At 43.4% G+C, this 17,021-nt stretch overlaps 1 long non-coding RNA gene across 1 annotated transcript in view; it reads left to right on the plus strand.

Annotated features, from left to right (window-relative positions):
- The window catches only part of LOC148684210 (uncharacterized), a 49,532-nt gene that overhangs the window by 25,447 nt on the left and 7,064 nt on the right, over positions 1 to 17,021 (plus strand). The window lies entirely within an intron of this gene.

Raw genomic sequence — 17,021 nt, forward strand, 5'->3', positions numbered from 1 at the left:
TCTTCTTCTTCTTCTTCTTCTTCCAAACAAGACCCGGTGTTTCAGTTTGAATCTGCTCTGTTCCTGACAGCTGTTCTGAATTGACAGGGGCGTTTGGAGAGAACAGATTCCCCACCTCTTTTAGCTTCTTAGGGTTAGGGGAATGACAGCAGGCTGCCTTAAAAAAAAAAAAGTTCCGAAAGGAAACGTTCCGTTGTATCTTTGCACTTCCTGGGATCGCGCAATCACCCACCTGCCTAAACAAAAGCTTTTGTTCCTTGTGCGCTGATTTCTAATATGCTATGTAAAGCAGCCGTGCGATTTGCATGATTTCAGGGGGCTAGGCTCGGTGTAAGGCAAAACAGCAGATGTAAATGTCTGTAGTTGGACACAGCTGGGTTGCAGCATTGTCTTGTGCGCTCACAGTATAATGCAGAGGAATGCATTTCCGGATAGATTGTCAAGCGACATGTTTTAAAACACTGCCACTGCCTTCCATCACTCACTCAGTCCCCTGCAGCAACAGAATAATACTGGAAGTTCTGAGCTGTGCGGGGCAAATAGCATAACTTGTCTGAAACGAGAAGAGTAATTTCCCGTATTATATGGGTTGCTAAACATTGTTGCAAATAATGTGGAAAGGGAAACCCAGCTGCATTTGCTCTCTCCTCTTGTCTTAAGGCAATCTCTGCTTGCATCGAGTTCTTGGGATGTATATTGTGCATCGGGTAGCAAGAAATGATAAGGAGATGGTGGATTTCTCCATTTTCTTTAGGTGATACGGGAATTAACTGTGTGTGTGTGCGTGCGCGCGCATTACCTTGTCTGTAAATTACAGCAAATTGGAACTATTAGCATGTTCTTGGGGAGTAAATTTTTTTTAAAGCCATTGTGGGTTTTTGTTCATGCTTCATCCATATTCCTCCTATATTCATAAGCACTGATGCATACAATGTAAAAAGTTTCCCATTAGAAGAATTTTTAAAAATAGCCTGTATCATCAGTAACAAATGTATTCTTTATTTTGACAAACATTTTATATTTTTAAAAATCTGCAGACTTCTCAATTTTTCTTAAGTGTGGGGGACATCTGATCTCTCAAAACTGAGCTTGCTTTGTTTAATTTGCAAAGTCTACCATTTGCATGCGTTCATGTTTATTCAAGTCTAAGGGTATAACAAAGGAACAAGAGAGATGTATTAATATTTTTGAAGAAAAAATTGAGGACAAAATACAACTTGGACTTCTAAAAATACATGGGTGGTATTGTAATGAAGATGTATTCTTGACAGATATGTAAGTTTGGTAATAATATTGACATGTTTTAAAATGGTAAAGAGATCCTATATTATGAGTTTTGTTGATGACTACGTTGAACACCGATTCATAATCAAGTACCATTTTTATTGGGAACCTTCTGTTGCACTAGGCTGGATTTGCAAGGATAATGAAAGTTAAAAATTAGATTTGTCAGGGTGACAAACAGCAGAGTATAATAATATAGATTATTTTCCTTTATCATAGTGGGTGAGGTCAGTGCTTCAATTTATTGATGAATTCCACAGCAGTTCTTATATAGGGTGAAAATAGTTTATCAACTTTGCTACTCAGATCTGTGGGTTTTATTTTAAATATGGGAAGGCTAAAGTTAGTTCTTCAATTGCCATGACTAATTCTTTACTGCCTAGAATTATCCTATTGTTTCCAATGGAATGATTGCATTTGCAAAGGTCCAACTTAATGTTCCTCAGAATAAAGGGAGAACCTAGGACTCCAAACAACTAGTGATTGCTCTATGAAAATTTTGGTTTTATTTTATGCAAAATGAATAACTTTAAACCTTACTCTCAATTTACATACATACCAATTCAGACAAGGAATGCTGCAAAATGGATTGCTGAAGTCTTAACACAATGTCAAAACTACTAAAACTTGCACTTTTTTTAAAAAAAAATCATTGTCTGTTGTGGCACCACCTGCTCTGTTTCAGGCAGGATACAATTCTGTGTACTTCTCTGATTTGGGGATATTTATGTTTTAAGCAAGTACAAAATGGCGTACATATTCACACACACACACACACACACACACAGAGAGAGAGAGAGAGAGAGAGAGAGAGAGAGAGAGATTCTCAAACCTAAGATTTAAAGGGAGAAATGTACAAAACAGAATTCTAAATTCAGCAAAGTGGTGATGCTTGTATCTCTTGGTATTCTTGTCAAGTGTGTGGTTTTCTTTCTTTTTTTAGGAAGCAGAAGAATAAATAAATCTGGGAAATTCTCATTATGCCTGTTTGAGACACCTTTTGCTGTAAACCTACGTTCTATAGGAAACAAAGGAAAGATCCTCTTTCCTTTGTTAATATCGTTTATCATCTTTAACTCATTAGCTGCTGAAGGTGTTACTTGAAACAGTGAGCCTTTCCCCCCATCTGTAACCTTTGTAGCTGGAATATACACGACCGTCATTGTGTATAGGATTGCCGATACTAGCAGAGGACTACTAACCATAATAATAAATGCTTTGCGGAGAAAATTGGAGATTAACACCATATACCACAAAGGTCTATTACACAGATAGATAGGGATTGTGTTTGGTTTCAGCTCATTACTGTACTTTACGCTGGGAGAAAGAAGACTGGAATGGAATATACTGAAGTGTCACCAAGAAAAGGACTTGCACAAGAGTGATTTGAATTAGCAATTCCTGGGAGTAGAGAGAGACTATTTTTTTGTTTAAGTAGTAGCAAATGGTTTTAACATTGGAGCAAACTCCATTCTTTATATAACATGCAAATACATTGTCTTTCAGAAGTAGTGCCACAAGCTGATGTAACAAAGAAAGACAGAAATCCATTGCTTGTCTACACTGTTCTTATTTGCTTTAAAATGTAGCATATTAAGTCTTTTCGCAGATTTCTTTGTCAGATAGCGTTCTTCTTGTGTGTGGCTCCCTCCTCCTGCGCCTTGAACTAGTGAGACATTGCCTCTGATGTTTAAACTTTGATTAAAAACACACATACAGCGAATGTTTCAATACTGTGTTTTGTTTAACCAGAATATCAACAATATTTCATAGTAAACTTGCAAAATGATCCTATGAGAGGACTTAGGTTTCGTGCTTTTTTCTTGTGTTTGTCTCAGAGGGGGAAGAAGCGCTTCAAATGAGCAGAGCCAGTTTGGCTTTTAAATGCCTTTTTAAAAACATGATTGAACACTCCTGGGAAAGATTCTGATTCACAGTACCTTGTGGTCTTTTCAACAAACAGTAGTGAAGACAGGCCATAGTTTATTGTGACACCTGAATGTAGCCACTGGGTGACCAGCCAGCTGTCTTGTTGATTTGTCCAAATTGGCCCTTGGCATGACTCTTCTACACAGGCATGTTCCTTTGTTGTGTGAACCCATGCCACGAGTGATGACCTGCAAATATGAAACAGCCATTCACAAACCAAATGCCGCACAGAGAGCTAGCTTTCAACAGAGCCATGAGATGTCAAGTGATGGACATACATGTGTAAATTCAAGCCTCATTTATATAGCACACCTCATAAAGGGGTGCCTTAGGGAGCAATGCAAGCAAGAAGTCAGGCCCGGGGAGTTTTCGGTCTTTCTTTTTACAGTAAGAGATCATAAAGGGAGATTGGCACCGGGGGGGGGGGTGAATGTGAGCAAAGGACGTTATGTGTACTTTGGCTATGGAATTCTAACCAAAGGCTTCATGGAAAATATGATGTTCCGGGAGGACAAGGGACATGGCACCAAGCCTAATTCATAGTGAGATGTTTAGATGGCATTAGACATGTGTAAGACTGCATTGTCTCGTCTGTTGCACCAAATGCAAGGGGTGCTGTTCATTGAGAAATGGTGCTGTTCTTCTGAGTCTGTGCTCTGCTAGTTGGGTGCATAGGCAAGTTTCCTATGTATATCACGCACCTTTTAGTGGTGCTTACACAGGATAAAAGTGTTTCAGACTAACCCACTGGGGCTGCCCCCAAATCTTCTTCCCACACTGCATTGTTCTATGTAAAGCGTCTGGGGTATTGTGGGGCACAGAGTGCCATCATATTGCTAACACCAGTCCCTTCTGTCACATGTGGACTTCTTATTGGATGTAGCCCACAAATCATCAGTGCCTGCTTGTCCTGTTTTGATTGATGTGTTTCAGCTTGAAGACGAGGGCTGAGCCCCAACTTTGCTAATAAAGCAATTGTAAGATTGCTGGTTGCTTTTTTATTTTTATTTTTTAAAAAGCACTGTTTGGACTAGACCATCCTTGATCATTTTTGGCCAGCCTCTAACATCACAATTTTTGGTATTAGTGCAAGTTGGTGGCAACTCAACTTGAGACTTTCTTGGATGCTCCTGATTATTTAGTTCTTTTCCAATTTAGATTCAGGCCCATTGTGGGGTGAAACTGGCTTGGTGAATGCCCTACACCAGGCACTAGATATGGTGGGGACTGTGTCTCTGTTGGATTTTGGAACTCTTCGTACCTTTGAGCATGGAATCCTTCTGGGCATGAAGCGGTGTTCTGTGGTAGCTTTGGTCCAATCTAGTTAGATGGTGGTGTTGACAGTCTTCTGTTGGATCACTTGGGCATTGGGATCCCTCGGGGCTCTGTTTTGACCTCCATGCTGTTTAGCATCTCCATTAAAACTGCAGAGAATGGTCATTGGGAGTTTTGGTGTTGGATGCCAACAGTATGCTAGGAAGGCCCATGTGCATTTCATTTGCAGCTGAACCAAGGAGCCTGTAGCGATCCTGAACTGGTAGCATCTAAGTTCAGTGATGTATGAGATGGAGGCTAAAAGACAGAAGAGTTTGATGCAAATGAGACAGACGCACATCTAATTAGTAGATACGCTGACCCAGGATTAGGAGCTCAGGGCAGCACTATCTCTAAAAGAGATTTGCAGTTTGCAGTTTTGGGGTTCTCTTGGACCCAGTAGAGTTCCTAGATGACCACCAAGACAGATATGGTTGGTGAAGTGCCTGGTCCGGGGTAGCACCTTGACTGTGGAACTCCATCCCAAGAGAGATTAGACCAGGCATCTCCAAACTGTGGCCCTCCAGATGTTTTGGCCTACAACTCCCATGATCCTTAGCTAACAGGACCAGTGGTCGGGGAAGATGGGAATTGTAGTCCAAAACATCTGGAGGGCCGAAGTTTGGGGATGCCTGAATTAGACCATACTCTTCTCTGTTGCCTTTTAGATGGTTGGTTAATACATTTTCATTCCACCAGACTTAAAAAAAAAAGTTTTAATTGTCTTGCCGTGACTTTTAACGCTTTCTGCTTTTATAAGTGTTTTGAGATTTTACTGTTGTAAAATAAGCCTGGGGGTGGAGGCTTGCTAGTACTGAAAAGTGGTATAAAAATGTTTTTATAAATAACAAAAATCCGAACATACACAGGCACTTGTAAATTGGAATCTGTGGCCGTCTAGATTTCGTTGGGTGCCAGCCCCCACCCACCCCAGCCAGCATGACCAATGAGAGTTGTGGCCTTCCAGATGTTGCTGAACCACACCTCCCATTGGCTATGTTGGCTGGGACTGATAGAGGTTGGAGCCCAACATCTGGAGGGCCTAAGGTTCCTCATCCCTGTCTTATGACTTACAGGAATCAAGCACACAAAAAGCTAGCACATACAATACCTCAAAATAGGTATGACATAGAAAGGCAAAGAGAGCAGAAAATTAAACCCTGTTACCAGAGAGGTTGTTGGTTGGTTGGTTGGTTGGTTGGTTTTGCATTTGGAGAGATATGCTTCTAGTACATAGCTGCCAAGTTTTCCCTTTTCTCGCGAGGAAGCCTATTCAGCATAAGGGAAAATCCCTTTAAAAAAGGGATAACTTGGCAGCTATGTTCTAGTATGATTAGGTACTGATATATACCGTAATTGATAACACTAAAGAGGGTGAGTTGACCAGTATGAGCTGCAGGCATAATTCTTGAATAGGTTTCTAGTAGAATTAACAATTTAGCCCTGCACAGAGATTGAGAGCCACTACTTTAAAAGATGGGGAAAGGAACCTTTGCTTTTCCTTGATGCCTATATGGAATTGAATCTAGCAAGATGACCTTACAGGCAAGCAATTTTTTTAAAACACACACACAAAAAAACACACAACAACCATTAATTGAAAGCATTTTAAAGGCTTGGGGAAGTGAAAATGTCTTTGTCTGGAGGTGACAAGACATCACACTCCACATGCAGCAAGTCTTCCTGGGGAAAGCATTCCCTAATGGGGTGCCATCACCAAACAGCCCCTATCATCAGTCACCACCTGCTTCTGAGGTTTTTTTGGGTGGGTTCTCTGAGAAGGGCCTGTGAGGATCAGGATACCAGTTGGGCAGATTTCTAATGCAGCAAAGATGTTCGGCTTTTTCCTTTTCTTGCTAAAGGCACCTCGTTTGATAAAACCATGAAGCTTTCCTTCCCCACACGTAAACTTCATCCCTCCCTTACAAAAACATTTACATTTTGATAACATTGGTGGACGGTCTAATTATTGAAAACCTATTCAGATTAATGACATGTTAGTGGTGACCTCTCCAACACAAACCCCTGCACCTTTCCCCACCCCACCCCAAGCAAAATGTGTAAAAACCTGGACCCTGCAATCATTTCCTGGGGCCCTTCTTTGTGTGCCTCCTCCACGAGAGAGGTATGGAGGGCAATTATTATTATTATTATTATTATTATTATTATTATTATTATTATTTATACCCTGCCCATCTGGCTGGGTTTCTCCAGCCACTCTGGGTGGCTTCCAACAAAATATTAAAATACAATGGTCTGTTAAACATTAAAAGCTTCCCTAAACAGGGCTGCCTTCAGAACAGGGCTGCCTTTTCTGTGGTGGCTCCCTGCTTGTGGAGTGCTTTCCCTAGGGAGGCTCGCCTGGTGCCTTCATTACATATCTTTAGGCACTAGGCAAAAGCATTCCACTTCTCCTAAGCCTTTGGCTAAGTAAATAATTGATGGCCTTTTAAACTTTGGGTGTGTGTGTGTGTGTTTTGTTACTATGTTATGCATTTTTGTGTTTTTATATCGTAAACTTCCCTGTGAGCCACGGTTGAAGGGCAGTATAGAAATTTAATAAATAATAATAATAGTCTTGGAGCTATACACGACACCATTTTGAATTCGTAGTGAATTAAATGGAGTACTGTATAGAAATTTTCATATCAAAAGTGGAGCCGGACTACAGGGCCTATCAAGTATTATGGGGGCTTTGTAATTGGATTGATTAGACTAAAATTAGCACAGGTGACTTCAGCTGTGTAACAGGAGATAGGTTATATACTGAATTGCTTCTATTTTCAGAACTTATTTCCTTACCCTTTATGACAGACTTCCTCAACCTCGGCCCTTCAGATGTTTTTGGCCTACAACTCCCATGACCCCTAGCTAGCAGGACCAGTGGTCAGGAATGATGGGAATTGTAGTCTCAAAACATCTGGAGGGCCGAGGTTGAGAAAGCCTGCTTTATGACACGGAGAGAAGTGTGACCCACATGCTGCCCATTCAACTTAAGACTATCTACTGAATCCAGGGGTCAGCAAACTTTTCCAGCAGGGGGCCGGTCCACTGTCCCTCAGTCCTTGTGGGGGGCCGGACTATATTTTGAAGAGGAAAAAAATGAACAAATTCTTATGCCCCACAAATAACCCAGAGATGCATTTTAAATAAAAGCACACATTCTACTCATGTAAAAACACGCCAACTCCCAGGCCGTCTGTGGGCCAGATTTAGAAGGTGATTGGGCTGGATCTGGCCCCCGGGCCTTAGTTTGCCTACCTATGACTGAACCCATCTCCCAAAACAAAGAGGCATTGCACTCCGAAGCATACACTAGGTACACCTGGAGCAAGTGGTCTTCCATGTTACTGAACCCCTCTACGTATTTGAACAAAGGCACTTTTGACATATTTAACTATTTCTTTATCATCAGTCTGTCTGTCTGCAGAGCAGCGGGCTCATTTCTGTCTGCATCTCTCTAGCGACAGTACTACCGGTAGGACGAGAAAGAACTTGTAACTCCATCAAAATTAAAGGGCCTTGCTGCAAATGCAACAACCACATTCAGACAATCAAATCAAACAAGTGGTGTGTGCTTTCTGTGAGTGGGGAAAGATGCTCGAAAGCTCTACTTGGCCATAGTTTCCCATAGTTTCATATACAATGAACTGAGAAACTATGGGTAATGGCTTAGGGGCCCATTGACTAGCAAATGGTTGAACTAGCAGTATCATGACATTTAGTGGTATTTCTTTTATTGTCAAAGGGTTTAGCAAATAATTAACAGGGTTCCTGGAAGCTACTTTGTGGTCCTAGTTGAACAAGGCCTGGAACCATTCAGAAGAAAAACTCTACCACTATTACCACTAAGTAATATGTCCTGAAATGGTAACTAGCCTGTGTTTGGTTGGATTCATTCTGAGTGTTCTGCCACTGGCATTCCAGTCTGCTTCATCACTCCAGCTCCCTAGTAAACCAAGGAACCAATTGGGCTCTATTCCAGCTTGCTCCAACCTGTACCCTCCAGCTGCTTTTCAGTACAACTCTCCACACAGCCGTGCTTGCTGGGGCTGATGGGATTCTAAACATCTGGAGGACATCAGCTTTGGGGAAGCTGCTCAGTTCAGAGGGCGAGGGAACTTCGTGATCCTATCAAGTGCCTGAATCAGCTCCCCATCCCATAGAGGCAAGGGTGGGGAACCTCACTACAACTCCCATTCTCCCTGGCCATGTTGCTTGTGGACGATGGGAGATGGAGTCTAGCAACCACCTGCTCCCAACCCCTCCTGTATTGTGTGTCATCAAACCACAGGTTCTCCATCCCTGCCATGGCCTGGCAGGGTTTGCAGAACTGGGGAAAGGCCGTTTGCTCCTTTGAGCAGCCCCTATGCAAGTTCTTATAATACTCTTCCCCATGAGCAAAGGCCAGACTTAACAACCAAGGCCTGTGACTCTACCTTGGATCCCCAGCTGTTGTTGGACTACAGCTCCCATCACCCCTGACCACTGGTCCTGCTAGCTAGGGATGATGGGAGTTGTAGTTTGAGAAATGTGGCAACAGTGTTTCTCAGACTTGGGTCTCCAGCTGTTTTTGGACTACAATTCCCATCATCCCTGACCACTGGTCCTATTAGCTAGGGATGATGGGAGTTGTAGTCCAAAAACAGCTGGAGACCCAAGTTTGGGAAACACTGCAAGTTGTACTCACATAGAAGCAACATTTCAACAGCAAATACAAGAGGACATATGGTTGCCCTTGTGCCATGTTGCCTGCCCCTCCCCACAAAACAAAAGTCATTTTGCTGGTGATTGCTACAATATAGCCTGTTGACTTCCGTTCAGGATTGTCCGTATTCTCATGCCCCTCCTCAAGCAGCATCTTTGCAATTTGCAGGTGCACGAACACTCTCTTGCTTTGTTTGCCTTTCTGGGTCAAATAATATGAATATTTGCTGTGGGGAGAGTTTCAGCAACAAAAAGCTAGATGTCTTCAGGGCAGGGTAGAAAATGGCACTGTTTGCTTTAAATCGGCTCTCTGTCTTCTTTTTAAGTCAACTAGCTAGAGGTTTTGCATTCACATCAAGCTCTTCCGTCTTTTTGTTCTCAGGGATTGGACGCTTGACTTCCCAGTCTTGTCTGTATTAAATGAGATCTTGTGGATATCCATATATGCAACAACAAATTCTTTACCTGGCTGCCGATGTTAGGGTTGATGACTGATTCTAAAATGCATGTGGGTTACGCACAGGTGACTATCCATAGGGAACCATCATTGGCGTTAGCCACACCTATAAACAGGTTATGCTGCCCTGGCATCCATCCCGTTCATCATTCTCTCTTCAATCCAATCCTTCCTCTTTTTCCCCCTTCAAAAAATGGGGTTTAAAATTGCTTTCCACCCCTTTTGTTCCTTCTGTTGAAGATATTAATTATGCCTCTATTACGGCACTGCTAGGTTGTCGTGTACCGAAAAATACTTTGGCGTTTTGAACACAAAAGAAAAATAGCATTCCTCCAGGAAACTGCTTGCAGTACTATCCGTTAGAGGTTGGAATGCTTGGCTGTTGTATCTGCGTGGGAAGAACAAAGAAGGGAAAGTTGAATAGGTGCTGGCGCCACCTTACCTCCCCCTCCCTGTCTACTTGTGAGCAGGGCAGTGTGCTAAAAACCAGTATTCGGTGCTCAGGAGATTCTGTTTCTGCACCCAGAAAGGCTGGGTTCTGCAACCTGTATGAATTAATGCAGAGGTGCACAGCATCTCTTACTTTGGATCATTTATTCTGCCACCCACATGACAAGGGAAAATCAAAAGCGTTCCTTCAGGCTGGAAATTTTATCTAGCGACACCTCTTCTGTGAATTCAGCAGACATATCGTCTCAAACATGAAAGGAGCAGAAGCTTCCTTTAAAAATAGAAAAGGAAAAAAAGACAACAGCAATTAACGGATTCTGAGAAAGCACAGTTCTGCACCCAGTAGAATTTTCTGCATTCTCTCCTCCCACCCACCTCAGCAATCTCAGCATCAAATTGCACAAAACTTTGGTATTTTCTGCTTTCTTACTGCTACTATGTCGTCTTTCCTTTGGGGAATGGGAGATTGCCACAGAGACCTTTTTGATGATGCAAGGCTCTATGGTTTCCTACAATGCAAGCTTCTTGTGCAACTTTTTTGGAGACTAGTGTCTACCTTCTCCATCAACCCCACCCCCCAAAATCCTGTCAATGTGTCTGAACTGGCTAGGTCAAAGGCTCAGAATGTGAGTGTGTGGCGGTCATGGAATCTATGATTCATTTTTAAACATTCTTACAATGGTTTATACCACAGCCTTCACCAACCTGTTGTCCTCCAGATGTTTTAGATTACAACTCCCATCATGCTCCTGACCATTACCCATGCTGCCTGGGCTTGATAGGATTGGTAGCCCAACAGCATCTGCAGGGGCGTATAAAAGCCCTGCTGCTGCTGCATCAAGCCATTCTCGTCTAGCATCTTGCCTTCTATAGTGGCTAACCAGAAACCTCTGGAATGCCCTCAAGGCTGGCTTATACCATCCTTGTGATCTCACCCCTTCCTCCTGACTGACCAATGATCATACCACCATGCATTCTGCCTGTGAACTTTTTTAGTGTCTGCTTGGGCAGGGAATGGCAGCATCAAACGAACAACCTGGGTTTAAGCAAAGCAGATTTTCCCAGGAACCATTGTTAACAGGTGCTAAGGAAGTCTGAAAGCTGTGGACGCTAGTGTTGGGTGGTATATAAACATACCATCCAAAACTGGCTTGAAGTCCATATCATGAAATTGGTTTCATTATTTTTGATCTGGCAATATAACACGAATCATGTGTGTTCTGCAAAAATCGCAATGTGGGGAAAAACATGAAGCCAGCCAATGCCTCTATAGACCTCCATCCTTCAGACATTGTGATATATCAGTATATTGCGGTGTTTAGATGGTGATATATCACAATGTTGAACACCAGATATCACCCAGCCCTAGTGAACACATTTGTGTGTGCGCTAGTGAAACTAAATTCTTATTAACAAAGAGCATAGCTGCCAAGTTATCCCTTTTTGAAAGGGATTTTCCCTTATGCTGAATAGGCTTCCTCGCGAGAAAAGGGAAAACTTGGCAGCTATGGCAAAGAGGTTGCATCTGTTTTGGCTTCACTGACACGAAATAAGAATATATTTGAAGCTATGACAGGAGCAAGCCTGTGTTACATATTTCGAAATAATTGCTTCCCATTGCTCTTCAGCCTGGTCAGAGTTCAGTGGTGTGCTTCTCCCAAGACTTGTACCCACTTCACTTTCCCTTGTGTAGGAAATGCATGTAAGTGCTTTCCTGAACTGAGGTCAGTATCTGCATACTGAGCAGCAAAGTGCCTCCACTCTCCCCCCCCCCCAACCCAGTCTCTTCCTGACTTTTTGACAGCACACGTTTTTTTAAAAACTTGGAAAGAAGCTGCAAAATAACGTGCAAGAGTTGCTGCTGTCTCGGACCCATATTAGGAAGAGTGTTCTGTTGTCCAGGCAGTGAAACGGCACTGCTTCAGTTACAAACTGACACCATAATGACTGCAACTAAAGTGTACAATGAGCCTAGGGTTCGCTGGATCTGAAAAGCTGTTTGCACTGGTTTGTTTTATTCTGACTGATCTCAATAGCCAGCTAGTGATATATGTGATTGTCGATTCTTTCCTTTCCCTTCACCAAGGTATTTAACAAATGCAAACAACTTGGGTGTAGGGGGGGGTGAGTGTGGAGCACGTCTCACTTTGCAGCCATTGTGGGTTACATTAACGGCGTAACTTGCAGGCACATAAAGAAATGTTGAATTTTTAATCATGGATATGTGTGTGCATGCACACACACACCTGCACTGGAAACACTGTGCATGAGTAGTGGAGATTTAACCCTCCAACTGTGATCCTCATGGAAATCTGCCCCCCCCCCATCTGCACCAGTTAGAGACAAAATAAATCTCTCACTGAAAGCAACTGGAATCCCCCAAAATAATAATAATAATAATAATAATAATAATAATAATAATAATAATAATAATTTATTATTTATACCCCGCCCATCTGGCTGGCTGGGTTTCCCCAGCCACTCTGGGCGGCTTCCAACAGAAAAATAAAACACAATAATCTATTAAACATTTTTTTAAAAATCACTAGTTGCAGTGCTGGGTGTGGGGAAAAGATTTCCATTGGAATCATGACTGGAATGGAAAGAGTTAAAGCTCTGTCTTCCACCATCAGCCATGCTCCTGATGGAAATTAAGGGGAGGCATGCAAACACCTGTTTCTTGGGGGAATCCAGCCTGGGAGTTGCTATGTCCTGCTCAGGTGTCTCCTTGCTACTTGCTGTTAGATCCTGGGGTCAGCACCTCTGCAGCTTTCATCATCGGTGCTCCTGGCCTTAGTGGCACCTCAGTCACGACAAAGGGGTCCTGGTAACTGTTTGTGGTTGGAGCCACAGCGCATATGCTCATGTGTTTACTCTCACACTTTGCATTTCTCCTTTGACATTTCACTCATTCTCTCTCTCTCTCTACCTGAGCTCGGTGGGTTGGGCAGGAACTGGAAACAAGTGGAATGAGCTTGTTTTTATTTATCTTTGCATTTCCCGTAATTTAACTCCAGCAAGACATACGACTACCATTTCCTGTAATTCTGCCACGATTAATGGCTGCATTCACTCTGATAAATCATCTGCCGCAATAATGGATGCACACAGCTGCTTATAAAATGTCACTCATATAGAAATAGAAATACTTTATATATGCAATGTTTAGGGCTGCAACAATTAATCTAACTGATTAATCCATTAAAAAACCTTTTCATCGATTAAAAAGCTGCTCCAGAACCTGAACGTTTTTAATACATTTTTGGGGGCAGTTTTTCTATCTTAAGTGGCAGGTTCCCTGATATAGGTGGCGATGCTTCTTCTAATATGTTGCTGCCTGTGGCCATAAATACAAACATCAGTCTAACACAAAGAACTTTTTACATTAAGACTTGCTTTGATTCGTATGTAAATCTTAAAGAAATAAATTGAAACACGGTAATTCAGACAAGTGGTTTTTTATTTTAAAAAATGTGTAGAAGCTCAAGCCACTTTCATTGGGCTTTTAAAATTGGAATAGTTTTTCTAAATTCTCATGGTACACAAATCCATGAAGGGGAAAAGACGTGGCTCTGCATACCAAAGGTCCCAGATGTTGGCTACATGCACAGAGTGCTGGATTTACATATAAGCTAAACAAGCTATAGCTTAGGGCCCCACTCTCTTGGGGACCCCAAAAAAATTAAAGGGGAAAAAACTGGATGTACATTTCCAAAATACTGTATAAGATTAAAAAACAAAACAAAATAAAACCTACATACAGCAACAGTGTTTTGTGTTGTGTAGGCTCCTATGATGTAAGTCATGGGCCCTGCCTGCTAGTCTGCACCCTAAAATATCATTGGTTTGCTCATTTCTGTATATAGGGTGCCTACATTCTGCATGGACTGGTTGCATGGCATATATTCAGCACAAAAAACAGTGACAATTTGTTGTTGACAAAGGACAGCTGGGCATATAAAGGGCCCTACTACCTTCAGTAGCTTAGGGCCTCATCAAACCTAAATCCGGCCCTGCATGCACACTATACCTTTAAAGCATATTTCATAGAATCATAGAATTGTAGACTTGGCAGGGACCCTGAGAGTCATCTAGTTCAAACCCCTGCAATGCAGGAATCTTGCCCAGTGCGGGGTTTTGAACCCGCAATCTCAGGCTCTACTCACTGAGCTGTCCAAGCTGTCGTACTTGAAGCACATTTCCCTAATAATTCTAGGTGCTGCAGTTTGTTAAGAGTTGCTGAGAGTTGTAACTCTGTGAGGGGAAACTACAGTGCCCAGAATTGTTTGAGGGAAAGAATGTGGTTCAAGTGTGCTTTAAAGGTATACACAGGTGGATGCAGCCTCAGTCACTGACTGAAAACTCCTTGACTTGGAAATACTCCTACCTGAGAACCCAGGAAACCCACTGCCTGTGAGTGTAGATATCACTGATATGAGTGGCCAATGATCTGATTCACATGAGGCATTGTTTGTGTTTCCCTGAAAAAAAAAATGATACGACTGTCGGTGGCGGTCTTTGTGGTGTGATGCATTCTGTGCTATGTTGTGGACAAAGATGAGAGTTATTAACCCCACCTTCTCTTCCTCAGCCCCTTCTCTCTCCCTCCTTAATTAAACAGCAACATTTAATAGCAGCATTGCGACTAGCAAAAGGGCGGTTTGATAACAAATTGAATGTTCGCATCCCAACGGGAGCATTTGAGACTATGGTGTGGATGCATACCAGTTGGTGTGTTTCAGTGTGCAGCTCTTTTAAATTGAAGCAGAAGTATAAAAAACTCAAAAGCAAAACTGGAGGGTTTATTATTATCATTATTATAATGGTGCCACCTACTAAGAGGGCTATTGATGGAGCACCTGCCATGTTCCTACCATTCCTCGGCTCGGTCCTTGCCGAAGTTGCTTCTGTTACTACTGCAGGCAAATTTTTATGGGCAGAAGTGTATGTCTATCAGTAGAAATTGGGCGGGGTGGGGAAAACTGATTGGTTTAGAGCAGTGTTTCTCAACCTTTTTTGGGCCACGGCACACTTGTTCTATGAAAAAAAATCCCGCGGCACACCAACTCTGTGCCGCCCTATATTTAGTTTAGTTTGGAGGGGAGACGTAATCATTACACACACAGGTGCAAAAAGTGCATGGTGTAAAAGTTGGAGTTTAATGGCAAAAGACTGTTGAGGGGTTCCTTTGCGGGTCTGTTCTGCATTATGTCCTTGGCGGAGCCACTCGCCGCCTTCTCCCTGTGCGCGCAGCCCCGGCGGCGGCGTTTCTGCAGCGGAAGGGAACAAATGACGGACCGACCTCCGATCGGTCCCTGTCTGTGTGGGCTGGGGCTTCTTGGTGAGGCTCCCTTTTGAGGCTCCCACATGCGGCTCCGGAGCCGCGGGTTGCCGACCCCTGGGCTAGCAAGAAGAGCACCTCACCTTCTGCAGGACTCCTTGCCGAAGAGGCCGCTCACTCCCGCGCCGACCAAAAAACTCCCGGGCGCCGCCAGCAAGAGGAGCGAGAGCGAGACAAACAGCCGCGGTGGTGGCTGTTGAGAGCTGCGCTCGCCCCGCCCCCGTCGTGACCTGGCCGGCTTCCTTTCCGGCGGGTCAGCGCTCCTAATGGCGGCCGCCAGTCACCTGACAGGGCAGCAAATCGCCTTTCTCGTCGCCAGCGTCTCCCGGCACACCAACCAGCGTCCCGCGGCACAGTACTGTGCCGCGGAACAGCGGTTGAGAAACACTGGTTTAGAGGACAGGATGGAGGGAAGCGTTCAAATTGCTCTCGCATAAAGTCTTGGAGATGGCCCCAAGATGGTACTATTCCTAACGTGGCTATTCTTAACAAGAATGTGGTTGGGTGATTTTTCTCAAGAGTAGAAACAGTGGAATTCTTCACAGAACCCGATGAAGCAACCCCCCAAATCTGTGCATCCCCCCCTATTTTTATAGGGAATTTGACAGCAGTTCCTCCTGAGCCCTTTAACAGGAGATGTGCATGGTTGAGTCTGGAACGTTGTTCTTGTAGTTTCTCTTCTACCACTGAGCTGTAGTATCAATACTGTTTACTTACAGCTGTCTTGGAATTCAACTCACTAGAGATTCAGTTCTCAGTTTCAACACTCTACTTCCACATACTGTACAGTCGTACCTTGGTACTCAAACAGCTTGGCTCCCAAACAAATCAGCTCCCGAACGCCGCAAACTCGGAAGTAAGTGTTCCGGTTTGCAAATGTTTTTCAGAAGCCGAACGGCCGACGCAGCTTCCAATTGAGTGCAGGAAGCTCCTTCAGCCAACTGGAAGCTGTGCCTTGGTTTTCAAACCGTTTCAGGAGTCAAATGGACTCCCGGAACGGATTAAGTACGACAACCAAAGTACCACTGTACTAGATATAGTTTGTATCCTGGGCTGCTATTCACTGTTGTTGTTTAGGATCTGCCTCACTCAAATAGATCCCCTGCCCTACCAGGTGACTGAATAGAATCATAGAATGGTAGAGTTGAAAGGAACCCTAAGAGTCATCTAGTCTAACCCCTTGCAATGCAGGGATCTCAGCTAAAGCATCCAAACAGATGGCCATGCAACCTTTGCTTTAAAACCTCCAAAGAAGGAGAGTCCTAGGGCAGCGTTTCTCAACCACTGTTCCGCGGCACACTAGTGTGCCATGAGACGCTGGCTAGTGTGCCGCGACGTGCGGCGACGAGAAGGGCGATTTGCATTGTCACATGCCTGGCGGCCGCCAATAAACATCACTAACCCGCCGGAAAGCAATATTTCTCCTCCTCTTTCCCAAAAGCTCAGTGCAAACGAGCCTGGCGGCCGCCAATAAGCAACACTGACCCACCAGAAAGCAATATTTGGCAAGTGTTTCTTACAGTCATAATTATAATATAG

This window comes from Zootoca vivipara, chromosome 11 (genome assembly GCF_965207765.1).
Source record: "Zootoca vivipara chromosome 11, rZooViv2.hap1.1, whole genome shotgun sequence".
Taxonomy (NCBI): Eukaryota; Metazoa; Chordata; class Lepidosauria; order Squamata; family Lacertidae; genus Zootoca; species Zootoca vivipara.